The sequence below is a fragment of the Vigna unguiculata genome, chromosome 2 (genome assembly GCF_004118075.2).
Source record: "Vigna unguiculata cultivar IT97K-499-35 chromosome 2, ASM411807v1, whole genome shotgun sequence".
In the NCBI taxonomy this organism is placed as follows: domain Eukaryota; kingdom Viridiplantae; phylum Streptophyta; class Magnoliopsida; order Fabales; family Fabaceae; genus Vigna; species Vigna unguiculata.
This window is the reverse complement of record NC_040280.1, coordinates 21,894,076-21,905,647: the sequence shown is the minus strand read 5'-3', so window position 1 is coordinate 21,905,647 and position 11,572 is coordinate 21,894,076.

Sequence of the window (11,572 nt, the reverse complement as noted above, 5' to 3'; positions counted from 1 at the left end):
TCACCGATCCTTACCCCAAACAATATACTTCACTTCATATCCAACATCAACATTGGCTAAGATAATAATATACTTATGCCATGCTCATAATATTCAGCAAAGAATTAAAAATGGATAGGTTTAAACGAAAATGATTTTATGATATATTTTCTTATTGATTCTATAAATTTTATTCTTTATGATGCTCAGTAATTAGATTTTGTAGGGATGATATTGTTTTCTTCTAGACAAGACTAGACATGCCAACTTTTTAAACAAAGCTATAAAAAAATGGTTCAATTCAATGTCACAGGCCACACCGTGTGAAGTAATTTTTATTTAAAGTTTTGATATCTTAATACTTTCACATAATTATTATATTAATATTTTAATTATATATGTATTTATATTTTTGCTTAAAGTTTTGATATATTTATTATAAATGAGTAAAAGAATACCTTCAATGTACTCACTTTATCTATATGTATAGAATAATATTTATAACCTTTATGAAAATTTACAGAAAGATGAAAATATTTTTGGTAGCTAAAACTATATATACTTGTTTGTTTTGTAATTGATGAACTAATTATTTTATATGTAAAAGGGTTAAAGTACCCAAATGCTTTATTATTAATATATCATTTATTTATCGATAAAATAAAATAAAATTGTCAAGTGGGTGTTTTTTTTATAAAAATGCCAAAATATATATTTTTTCCTTTTGTGTTTTTAAGGGTCAATTTGAAAAATAAGTTAAGATGAATAAATAAAATGTGGGCGTGAAAGTATTTGAGTCTATTTAACTTTGATTTTTCTTTTCTTATAAAATATCAAATTGTACTCAACACATTATAAGTGAAATGCAATTATTTTTCTTTTAAAAATATATGTTTTTGTAAAATACATACCAGTGAAAAAATCTAGTTAATATTTGTCTTGATTTGATTCGCTATATTGGTCAACAAATTTGTAATACAAAAACAATGATATACTTAGCTTAATATTTTTTAACGTTTTAGTCTAATCATTTTTCACGTTTTAGCATGATAGCACGTTTTGACAACTTTATTTTTACATACCTATCAACATATCTTATTTTTGTTTATCGCCCTCTTTTAATCAGAACATGACCTATCATATAAATTATTTTCTCCTTTTTACCTCCATTATTTGTTAAATAACTTATAAATTACATAAAAAATATTTTTTTTTATCATAAAATAAGTGTTAAACAAAATTAACGGTCCTCCAAAATACCATAGTTATCAAACCATTGTTTCTTTGCTCGTAATCTGTCTTCAATAGAATTGAAGAAAAAAAATATAGAAAGAGAGGAATAAAATACAAATGTACTAGAAATAAGGAAAATTTGATTTTTCTTCCTTATTTTCGGCCAAAAGGCTTAATGTGAAAGAATAAATTATACAAATTAAGCAAATCAAATTTAACTAAATAAATGAAAGTTTTTACTACATATCTTTCTAGCATTTTTTTTTTAATTTCTATAACAAAAAGCTATTTAATTTTTGAAAAAGCAAAGCAAAATAATCAAATGCAACGAATATATCTCCTACTTTTCGGGGATTTTTTTACGTGAAACTCGGAAAAAATATTTTTTTTTCTCTGAAGAAAAAGTGAAAAATTGATATTTTCATCTCAAATACAAGAATAAGACATATTAAAACGAAGATTCTCACATGACAATTCTTGCGATGTAAATTTATTATATATATATATTATGGTAAAGAAAAGCATTTGGAATGCATAAAATAGAGGGAAAAGAAAAATGCAAGTTACGAAAGCTGCAATTGGAATATTTGGTTCTCTCTTGGACTGAAACTTGTTATGCCACACGCCACACAACTACAACAAAATCAAGTAACATGCGATTGAAAAAGGAGCAATGAGTCTATACCATAATTTGACCAATAAAGTAAAGCTACGAAAAGTAAATTAAGCATAAAAAAGTACAAAACAAAGAAAATAAATTAGATCATACTGTAAACATGTTAGATTGTGTGGGCATTCGATATTCTTGTCCATGATTGCTATAATGGCAAAAGAGTACAAATTTCGGTTCAAATTTAAAGTTGTGTATTTAGTATTCTACTTGTGATTGAGTTAAGTTCGGTGCAAATGAGTGACGCGTCAAGTGACAAATTGATAATTTTGTAAATTATGATAAGACTTTATATCCCAATTATACCAATAATCGGTATAGAAAATTTGTGCAACGACATTCTGGTAATTAAGTAAAAGACTTTTTATATCGGTTATATCAATAACTAGTATAAAAAATCAGTCTGCTGACATTCTGATAATTATTAAGTAGAAGATTTTCTATACCGGTTAGATTTAAAATCGATACAGAATTGGTATAGGAAGTGAAGAGAAGCAAAGGACTAAACCCTAACCTCTTTCTCTCATCCCTCTTTTTGAATTTTTTTCTTCTCATCTTTGATTTCCAGATTCCAACGAGTGAAGATCGTGCGAATGGAAGGCAAGAGGACGCGCGAAGCGACGATTCCTCCTTGACGATGACTCTTCCGAATCGAAGCTGCAACAAACTAGTATCACCCAAACTTGATTAGTGTTGTTATGAGAAAATTATAAACTCATCTTTGCTTTGATTTTGGATTGTGGTTGAATCAATAAAATGTATATATGAATTTCTCTATGATTGTCTTCTTCGATTTATTGGTATCATGCTTGTATTTTGTCTAAGCAAGTAAGTTTGTCGGGTTCTATTATCTGAGAATGAGAAATGTTAAAAATATCACGTGAACTAAGAATAGAACATATGTACACTAGTATTCAAGAAACTAATATCAACACTATTCTTTTTTTTTTCAAATAATAAGGTGAACATGTTTTGATATTGGCTTTGGAAATTCATGTTAGACTACTAATTAATATTATAAATTTGATCTTCATTGCACTACAAGATTTGAAGATTACCCATTATAATATTTAAATACATTTTACAACACAAAAAATTCTCTCCTTTCTCTCAAATCCTCTCTCTCTTCCTCGCTTTTCTCAAATCCTGTACTTTCAACACTTATTCATCAAAGTGTGTTGCCATCTTAAAATACCATATATGCTTATCTAAAAAAAAAATGAAAACATTAATGGCCCACATACATATATGCTTTAATATATCTTGTTGATCACTCACTTGTAGTTGCGGCTGCAAATTATATATATACATATATATATTACTATAAGGATCTCTACCATAAATGAACTAGAAAAAGAAGATGAACATATATGCATAAGAAAATCATGAATAGAAGCTATATATGATGGATGAATAAACTTATCCCTATATATGGAGCAAGAGATTTTATCTTATGGTTTACATAATCAGTACTGGTAAAGTATACATTTTATTTTATTAACATGTTGTAAAAGTATTGGTAAAGAATAAGTATAAAATCAGAAGTCTCAGTGAAAAATATATTTGAAGAAAAATGTATAAATCTTGTGGATTAAGCCCTCATTCTCCATCGTCAGTGAGCGAACTCTAAAATAAATGATAAAAATGTGTAAATTTTTGTTTAATAATTTAGAGAGATTAGTTTGTAGCATTAAGAAGATTCGTTGTAAAAGAAACTATAGAATATTACAAAGAGAAGCTGGTTCCTTTGAACGAGGGCTGTGATTAGGGGAATATATCTTAATACTCCTTATGGCTGAAGAATATGGCACATTTTGTCTTATCCATTGTGCATGAATCTTACAATAATGAAAAACCAAAAGTGATTTTTGTTGGAGAATCCAATGCTTTTTACTGTAATAGCTTCACGTTGAAGACACAGAGAGGATATAACTTAGTTAACTATTCATAGCAGCAAGTGATGGATTACTGCTATACTCTTATAACAAGCTTTAGGAATTGATGCTTAGCTTTGCCTATTGCACATGTTTGACAGTGATTTATACCTGCGAACATCTACCAAAGTTAATCAAATTCAAGAGTTGTAATAACCCTATACCCTCATTTCCTCATTGCAGACAACTTTTTGAACTTCTTCTTCCACAACAGATGGCTAAAATTCATATATGCTTTCTCTGCTTTGCACGAATATTTTATCAGTAAAAGAAAACAGTGACTGCTTCATCTAGAAGATCACCACATACTGCATCAGATATATTCTTTTTCAAAAGCTTTATGTGTTAGCATTTTCACTCAGGGACCATTTATTTATTCTAATATTGTATCAAACTTGGTTTTCAATCGTTATATATACACTATACACAGGTGAAATAGAATAACGTCTAAATGAACTGATATAAATAAGAGAGGAGATTGTATTTACGACGAGGATGATGGATAAATTCAAATTTTTGCAGATTTCTAATCGAGATAGGCAAAAAAAAGTATTAAATCTTTCAAAACAAAAAATTCTAAAAAGTGTTAAATACATTTTGGATCTTTTAATTTTGAGTGAAAATTTGAAATTAGTTCATTTTCGAAACTTCAATTCAATTTAGTCTCCAACTCTAGAGATACGTGAATTTAGTCTTTATATGTGACGTTTCAAACACGTTTTAAACGTGTTTCTCAACTAATATTAAGCAAAAATCTGTCAAAACGATATAAACAACTCAAATATATCATGAAGCGTATTTGAAACATAAAATAAATTTAACAAAATCTTATTAAAAAAACTAAATCCACACATTTTTAAAATTTAGAAACTAAATTGAGTCAAAATTTCAAAAATAGATTAATTTCAATTTTCAGTAAAAGTTAAACAACTAAAAAGATGTTTAACCCTTATGTAAAAACACTAATAAGTTTTAAAGACCTTTTGCATATTGCATCCTTTAATATCCTGACAAATTTGATTATTGAACAATTGTCTATTGGTATTGCATTATTGACCTTTTTTTATTATTTATGTATTTACTTAATTTTTTTTTAGTAGGTATTTTTGTTTGTGTTGTATTTTTTTGATAAATTTGATGCTATCTTTCCGTATTTTTCTGTATTTTTTTTTCTTTTTTATTTTTTAATAAAGGATTCATGCTTATTTGGAAATCAGTCTTAGTGATTTTTAATCTTATTTTAATATATATATATATATATATATATATATATATATATATATATATATATATATATATATCAAAATCTTCAATGAGACACTTTATCCCATAAATAGATAGAGAAATAAATATATACGTTTGGAATAACATTCTCCTACCACATCCAATATAAAAATCACATCAGCATAAGATGCAAAAGTTATTAATAGATACACAGAGAAAATATGAATGTACATTGGGTTTTAAATATGTTTAACCAAAAATATGTTTTCGTAAATTTTAAATGTATAATATAATTTTCTTATTTATCTAGGATTGAAATTGACAACTCATATATGTACCCAATTATTCAAAAGGTAATAAGACACATCTCTCTCAAATTCTGACTTTTTTATTTTCAAGTTTTTACAAGTATTAATCATGGAACAAAGGAAACATAAGTGTGTTGGAAAGACATGACTTCAATCCATAAATAAATGTCAAAATCTTGTATGTGACACTTTATCCCATGCATAAATAGACACACTAACTAGTGTATTTAGAATAACATTCTCCTACCACATATCTAATATAAAAGTCATGTCATTATAAAATACAAAAACAACTTTTGTTGTTTTTAATAATATATACAAAGAGAAAATAGAGATGTTTGTTTCCTATTGAGTTTTTAAATACATTTTACAATCCTTTTCATAAATTTTTTAGAGTATATATAACTCGATTTACTTATTAATATCATGTTTAGGATTGAAATTGACCACTTATTACCCAATTAAGTAAAAGATAAGACACGTCTTTCTCAAACCCTAATATTTCTCAATTGAGTCTCTAAGTTGACCAAAACAATTTAATTTTTAACTATTGATATGAGTAGCTTTTAAAATTTTAAGTAGGTAAGATGTGTGTGAGATCAAATTTTCACAAAAAATATAGTCATGTTTTAAAACATTTTGCATATTTTTTATTTTGACGAAGTTAACTTAATAGTTGTGCGCATCATTTATTTTCTTTTAGCAATGTAATAGTTGTGGCTGATTTACATAATTTTTATACAATTTACTTATAAGTTGAAATTAAACTGCACTATTTTAAGGTTTGACCAATAGCATGTACATACAAATTAATTTTAATTATAACTTATTAGGAAATTAAATATAGAAGCTCATCAAAGTAGTCCTAAATTTTTGAGACAATATTATTGGGATTCTAGACAACAGCATCATTTGAATTCAGAACCAATTATAAGTCAAATGAACTTTTGAATTGACTAAATCCTGCATTTTCCTAATTCTGTCTATATACGAATCTTGAATGTACTCTGTATCTGTCAGTATAGCCTACAACCAAGCTCACTAGGTATGCTCATCTAAAGGCTAATGAATACGTAAGCTATCTATATATATCAGTTTCAATTTCAAGTGACATCTAACAAGACTTTTTCTTTAGTTTATATATATAACTTTCCTTTCATATATATATATATATATATATATATATATGTTAGGAATCCAAATGTGAGTTTAAGTTTTATATTAGTTAGAAATAAGAAAATAGAACATTATATAAAAATAAAAACTCATAAACTCATTGTCTTAAGGTTTTGGGTTGAGAGTGGTGTCAATGCGTTATGTGGTTAGGTTCAGGTCTCATTAATGTTTGTTCTCTCCAGTAAAACCTCCTATGTAAACATAATAAGTGGTATTAGAGCCGATGATTAAAAACGGTTCAGACGAGTGCAACATGGTTCTTGTATCGAAAGTTTTCCTGACAAAAGTTCCAAATAAGCCTTTCTTGTTAAGAAGAACGACGATACAGAAAAGATCGAGAAAGAATATTCCTGATTGGAAATGCTTCTACGATTAAGAGTGTGTACCTAACAGTATGTATGTACATGTATTCCTAGCTACTGGTTAAAGTCTAACGAGATCAATGACTGCATAATTAATCCGCTTTATCTAATTTTGTGAGTTTGTAACTATCATCACGATTATAACTTTTTGTTGATTTGTTCATTTTAGAATGAAGTATTGAACAATTCAAACATATTACATCTCCTGAAGAACATATCTTCCGATTAATATCACAATTTCCACTCTCAATATTCGAGACTCAAACTGAAAACTATTACTTGCTAAACTAATATTCTTCCGTGACTTAGATGCACGTTTTCTGTTATTATCATCTCTTTCAAGTTGAAAACAGATACCCGTTTCTGAGGAATTTAATAATATTATGTGATGCTGAAAAGATACATAACAAACATTATAGTTAATAGTCTAATTACAGAAGATTTGTAAAACCAAAATAATATTGGTCTGGTATAAGTTTTGACGTTTAAATATACAGTATATATATATATATATATATATATATATATATATATATATATATATAGTTACTTATTGGGCAATGAATAATAATGATGTTAGTAGGAAGATCAAATCAAAGAGTTGAAGAAAATGATGATATAGGTATGCTTTTAGTGAAGAGAATATATCCTGGAAGTGGGTAATGGAAGATATTTAATACAAGTCTGGCAAACATATAGAGACAGTGGAAGCCAAAGATTATCTCTACATTACTGGATTTTCCGTATCTTAGTGGATTTGTTATGAAAAGGCTAATCTTTTTTCTATGTCTAGATAGTGATAAACCATTGCTTTCATTTCCATGCCTGGATTCGATGAATGAAACAAGAATTAATTATTCGGCTTCATATAATTTCATTTTGTGCTCAAGTCTATGCAGAATTAATATATTTAGATTTTCTGCATGTTGACCTTGAAGAGCTATATATATATTCTTAGCATTACATTTTACTCATACATTTCTACTGATCCTAAACATACTTTATTCCATGTGTGTGTGAGTAATGACAAATTTTAATGAACAAAACTAATTAATCAATATAATAATTAATTTAGATATCAATTTATAAACTAAGAATTATTAATAACTAAAATAGTTTTTAAATTGATTATTATAGTAAATTGATCTCTAAATTGGTCACTATAATGAATTAATCTCTAAATTGGTCACTAACATTAGTGACTAAGGTTTTAGCTAGCAAAATAACTGGTGTCTATATTTGTATCTAAATTGGTCACTAATGGAGAAATTTAGAGACTAAATTTTTTTTGTAATTAAAATCTTGGTAGTTGTTCTCGTATGGATAGCTCAGGTGTCCGAGGTGAGCCGAGCCCAAACGGAACAGTGATATATTTTGTAAACTTGGATCTCTCGATTTTGCTGTCTATTGTGTTTTTTCGATGTTCCCTCTTAGTTATCTCTCCGGGGTGCTTGATGTTTTATAGTCGTATTCTCGTCAGATTTTTTCCATACCCCGATTCTTGGAAAGTCGGGTGTTCGTGTCTTACTGGGGCAGACGTGCTTCCGATCTTCTCGGGAGGGTGGTTTTCGTGTGCTTGTAGATATGTGGGTCGACCGTCGAAGGATTAGGAGGTTGGGACCATTATGGCTTGATATGGAGAGCAGACCTAGATTGGTCTAAATTGATTGGGATTTTCCATGTTAGATCAGTCAAAAATTGTCAGGATGTATGATAATTAATGTTACTAACCAATTTAAAAATTGTTTGTTATCAATAATTTTTATTTTATAAATTAATTATATAAAATTTCAATTGAGAAGAGAGAGAATGGAGAAGAGTGTTAATTAATAAATTAAAAAGAAAAAAAAAAGCTTAAGGGTGATAATATGAATATAATCCAATTAATATAGCATGAGAGGGAAAAGAGATTTGAGGTTGGTTGAGTGTGTTGTTCTTTTATGGATTCGTACACTACAACTTTGTGAAATGCTCCCCTACAGTTAGATGTGGGAGTGGAAAAAGGGTGACATGTGTCACAAACACAAGGCTCATAAGGAACTCTGTGGAAAGGAACCAATAGATTTTTGGGTACAAAAGCATTCACTCAATACATAATCACCCATCACTCAAATATGCTCACAGTACTAAAAGTAGCACTTGGGAACATCATTCTCTTGCAAGCTTCTTTACTATAATACCTTCACCTTCTTCATCTCAGCCGTTATATCTACATTATTCATCAACTAATAATGTACATTAATGTTAATCTTAATATTTTACTAACTTTTTTTTTATATAATTAGGTGACTCCATATGCATATTATTAGCTGTAAAGATTAAAATGATTTTTTGGACCTGTTTTAAGCAATAAAAATATACCACATCTGGTCAATGTTCATTGAGAATAGAGCACTACGATTTTTCATGTTTGATGATATTTTTCTATAAAATTTGTTATAAATTTTAAATTTTTATTATTATTTTTTCTAAAAGTTTTAATTGATAAATAACTTTTTGTGAATAATTATTTTCTACAAAATTATGAAATTCGTAAATATTTTTACAAAATATTTTACAAAAATGTTTTGTGCAAAATATTTTAAAAAAAATTGTAACAAATTTTTGTAAACCATTATTTTTATAAGTATGTCTTAAAAAAATGTTTTAAAGAAAATTGACAAAAAACATGTAATTTTAGTACTCGAGTAATATCAGATATTGTGTTAGTTGTCAATGAAATTGTCAAATAACTAAGACGAAATTATGAGAAAATTTATGATTTTGTTGAGTGAGACTTCCTGTATTACATACATGATGCAAAGAAAGGAAAAAAAAAAAAAAAAATATATATATATATATATATATATATATATATATATATATATGCTACCACCACTCCATGCCGAATTTTTTAAAAATTTTAAATTAATGTATATATCAAAATTAAATTAGATATCTCTTTATTTTTTTTATAATAAATATTTAATATTAATAAATATAAAATATAATATAATAAAAAAATATTTATTAAGATATTTTTTATTTTTTTATTATTTTTTAAGTTTATCATCTACTATATTTATTTTCTACTTTCACATTTTTTTTTTTGTTTATAAAGAAAAAAAACAAGTTAGATATAGATTCACTATTTTTTTTCTATTTTTCATATCATTTTTGAAGAAAAGAAAGTAAGTTTCTTTTATCTTACTTGATAGTAAAATATTATTTTCATAGTTAATATTATCTTTTTAATCTCATGAGCTTTTATGTATTTATTTTTATGAATATAAATGGAAAAATAATATAATGTATTTTTTCATAATTGATTTTTAATTGTGATCCAAATATCATAATTTTTTCTTTTAATTATTGCATTTGTTTAATTTTTAATTTGATTATGATAAATTATTTTTAATCTTAAACTTAAAAAAAATAAATATGATGATGAAAAATAAAAGAATAAATTTGTTTTTTAAAGTAATAGATTCAATTTTTTTACATATTAGGAACATCACATTAATAATCTAATTGCTCAATTAATTAGGCCCTTTTCTAATGTTCAAAAAATAATTATGGGGGTTTCATATTTGTTCTTTTGGAACGTGATACGATCAAACGTTTTGAAATATACAAATATTTAATGTATTATTTGTTTTGTAGTTACAATTATTTTTTTTTAAAATCACACACAATTATACTAAATTATGTATTATTTTTTAATATATTAATAACAATAATTAAATATATAAATTTAAAGTATATTATTTTGGTTTCTCACAACTATTCACCACGATCTGGCACAGCAGCAAACATTCAAAATATTTTGGTATTGAAAAACATTCTTATGTATTTCAAAATTGCTTTAGGACTTGTGGTAAATTTCTTAAAAGCAAGTTATAGAGGGGGCATCAGAGTATAGAATCATAACTTCGTTAGATTTTTAACACCATGTGTATCTCACATATATAGTTGGGAAAGCCATATGTTTTAAGTTTTTGAATCACTTTTTGCACTTTGCAAGTACTTGCCTACTATATAGTGTGTAAAACATTTTAGCTCATAGGGAGGTTTGCTTACATTTGGGCTGCATTAAGTTTCAAGTTGAAAGACATGTTGAACATTTATAGAAATGTGCATATAGAGAGATAAAGACTTTATGTACATATATTTTAGTGCATATATGAGTTGAAACATCCTAAATATACTCTATTTAATGTATAATTAGTTTTTCCTTGTAAACAAAATATAGCAACGTAGTATTTTCACATAGGAAAATAAAGTTGTGATATCCACCTATTTTTTTAAAAAGCTACTAGAAAATCCTTTTTAACAATAAAATATTATATTTAGATGATAAGAAAAGGTATAAATAAAATTTTGAAATAACATAATAATTAGATTGTTCTTTCACAAATTGGTTTATGCATGCGATCAAAGGTAGAAGAAATAATAAAAGGAAATTATTAAACGTGAAGAAAAAATACTATAAGAAGATAACTTTTATTAACAAAAATTTATCGATGATAAAATTACAATATATAGTATTTACTGATGGATTTTAAGAATGAAAACAACATTTATTTGTTAAACAAAATTTATTGTTGGTAATAGATCTGATAGTAATAGATTTGTCAGTAACATCTTGATGAATTCCACCAATAAATTTTGTCAATAAAATGAGTGTTACAGTTCTCATTTTAGACT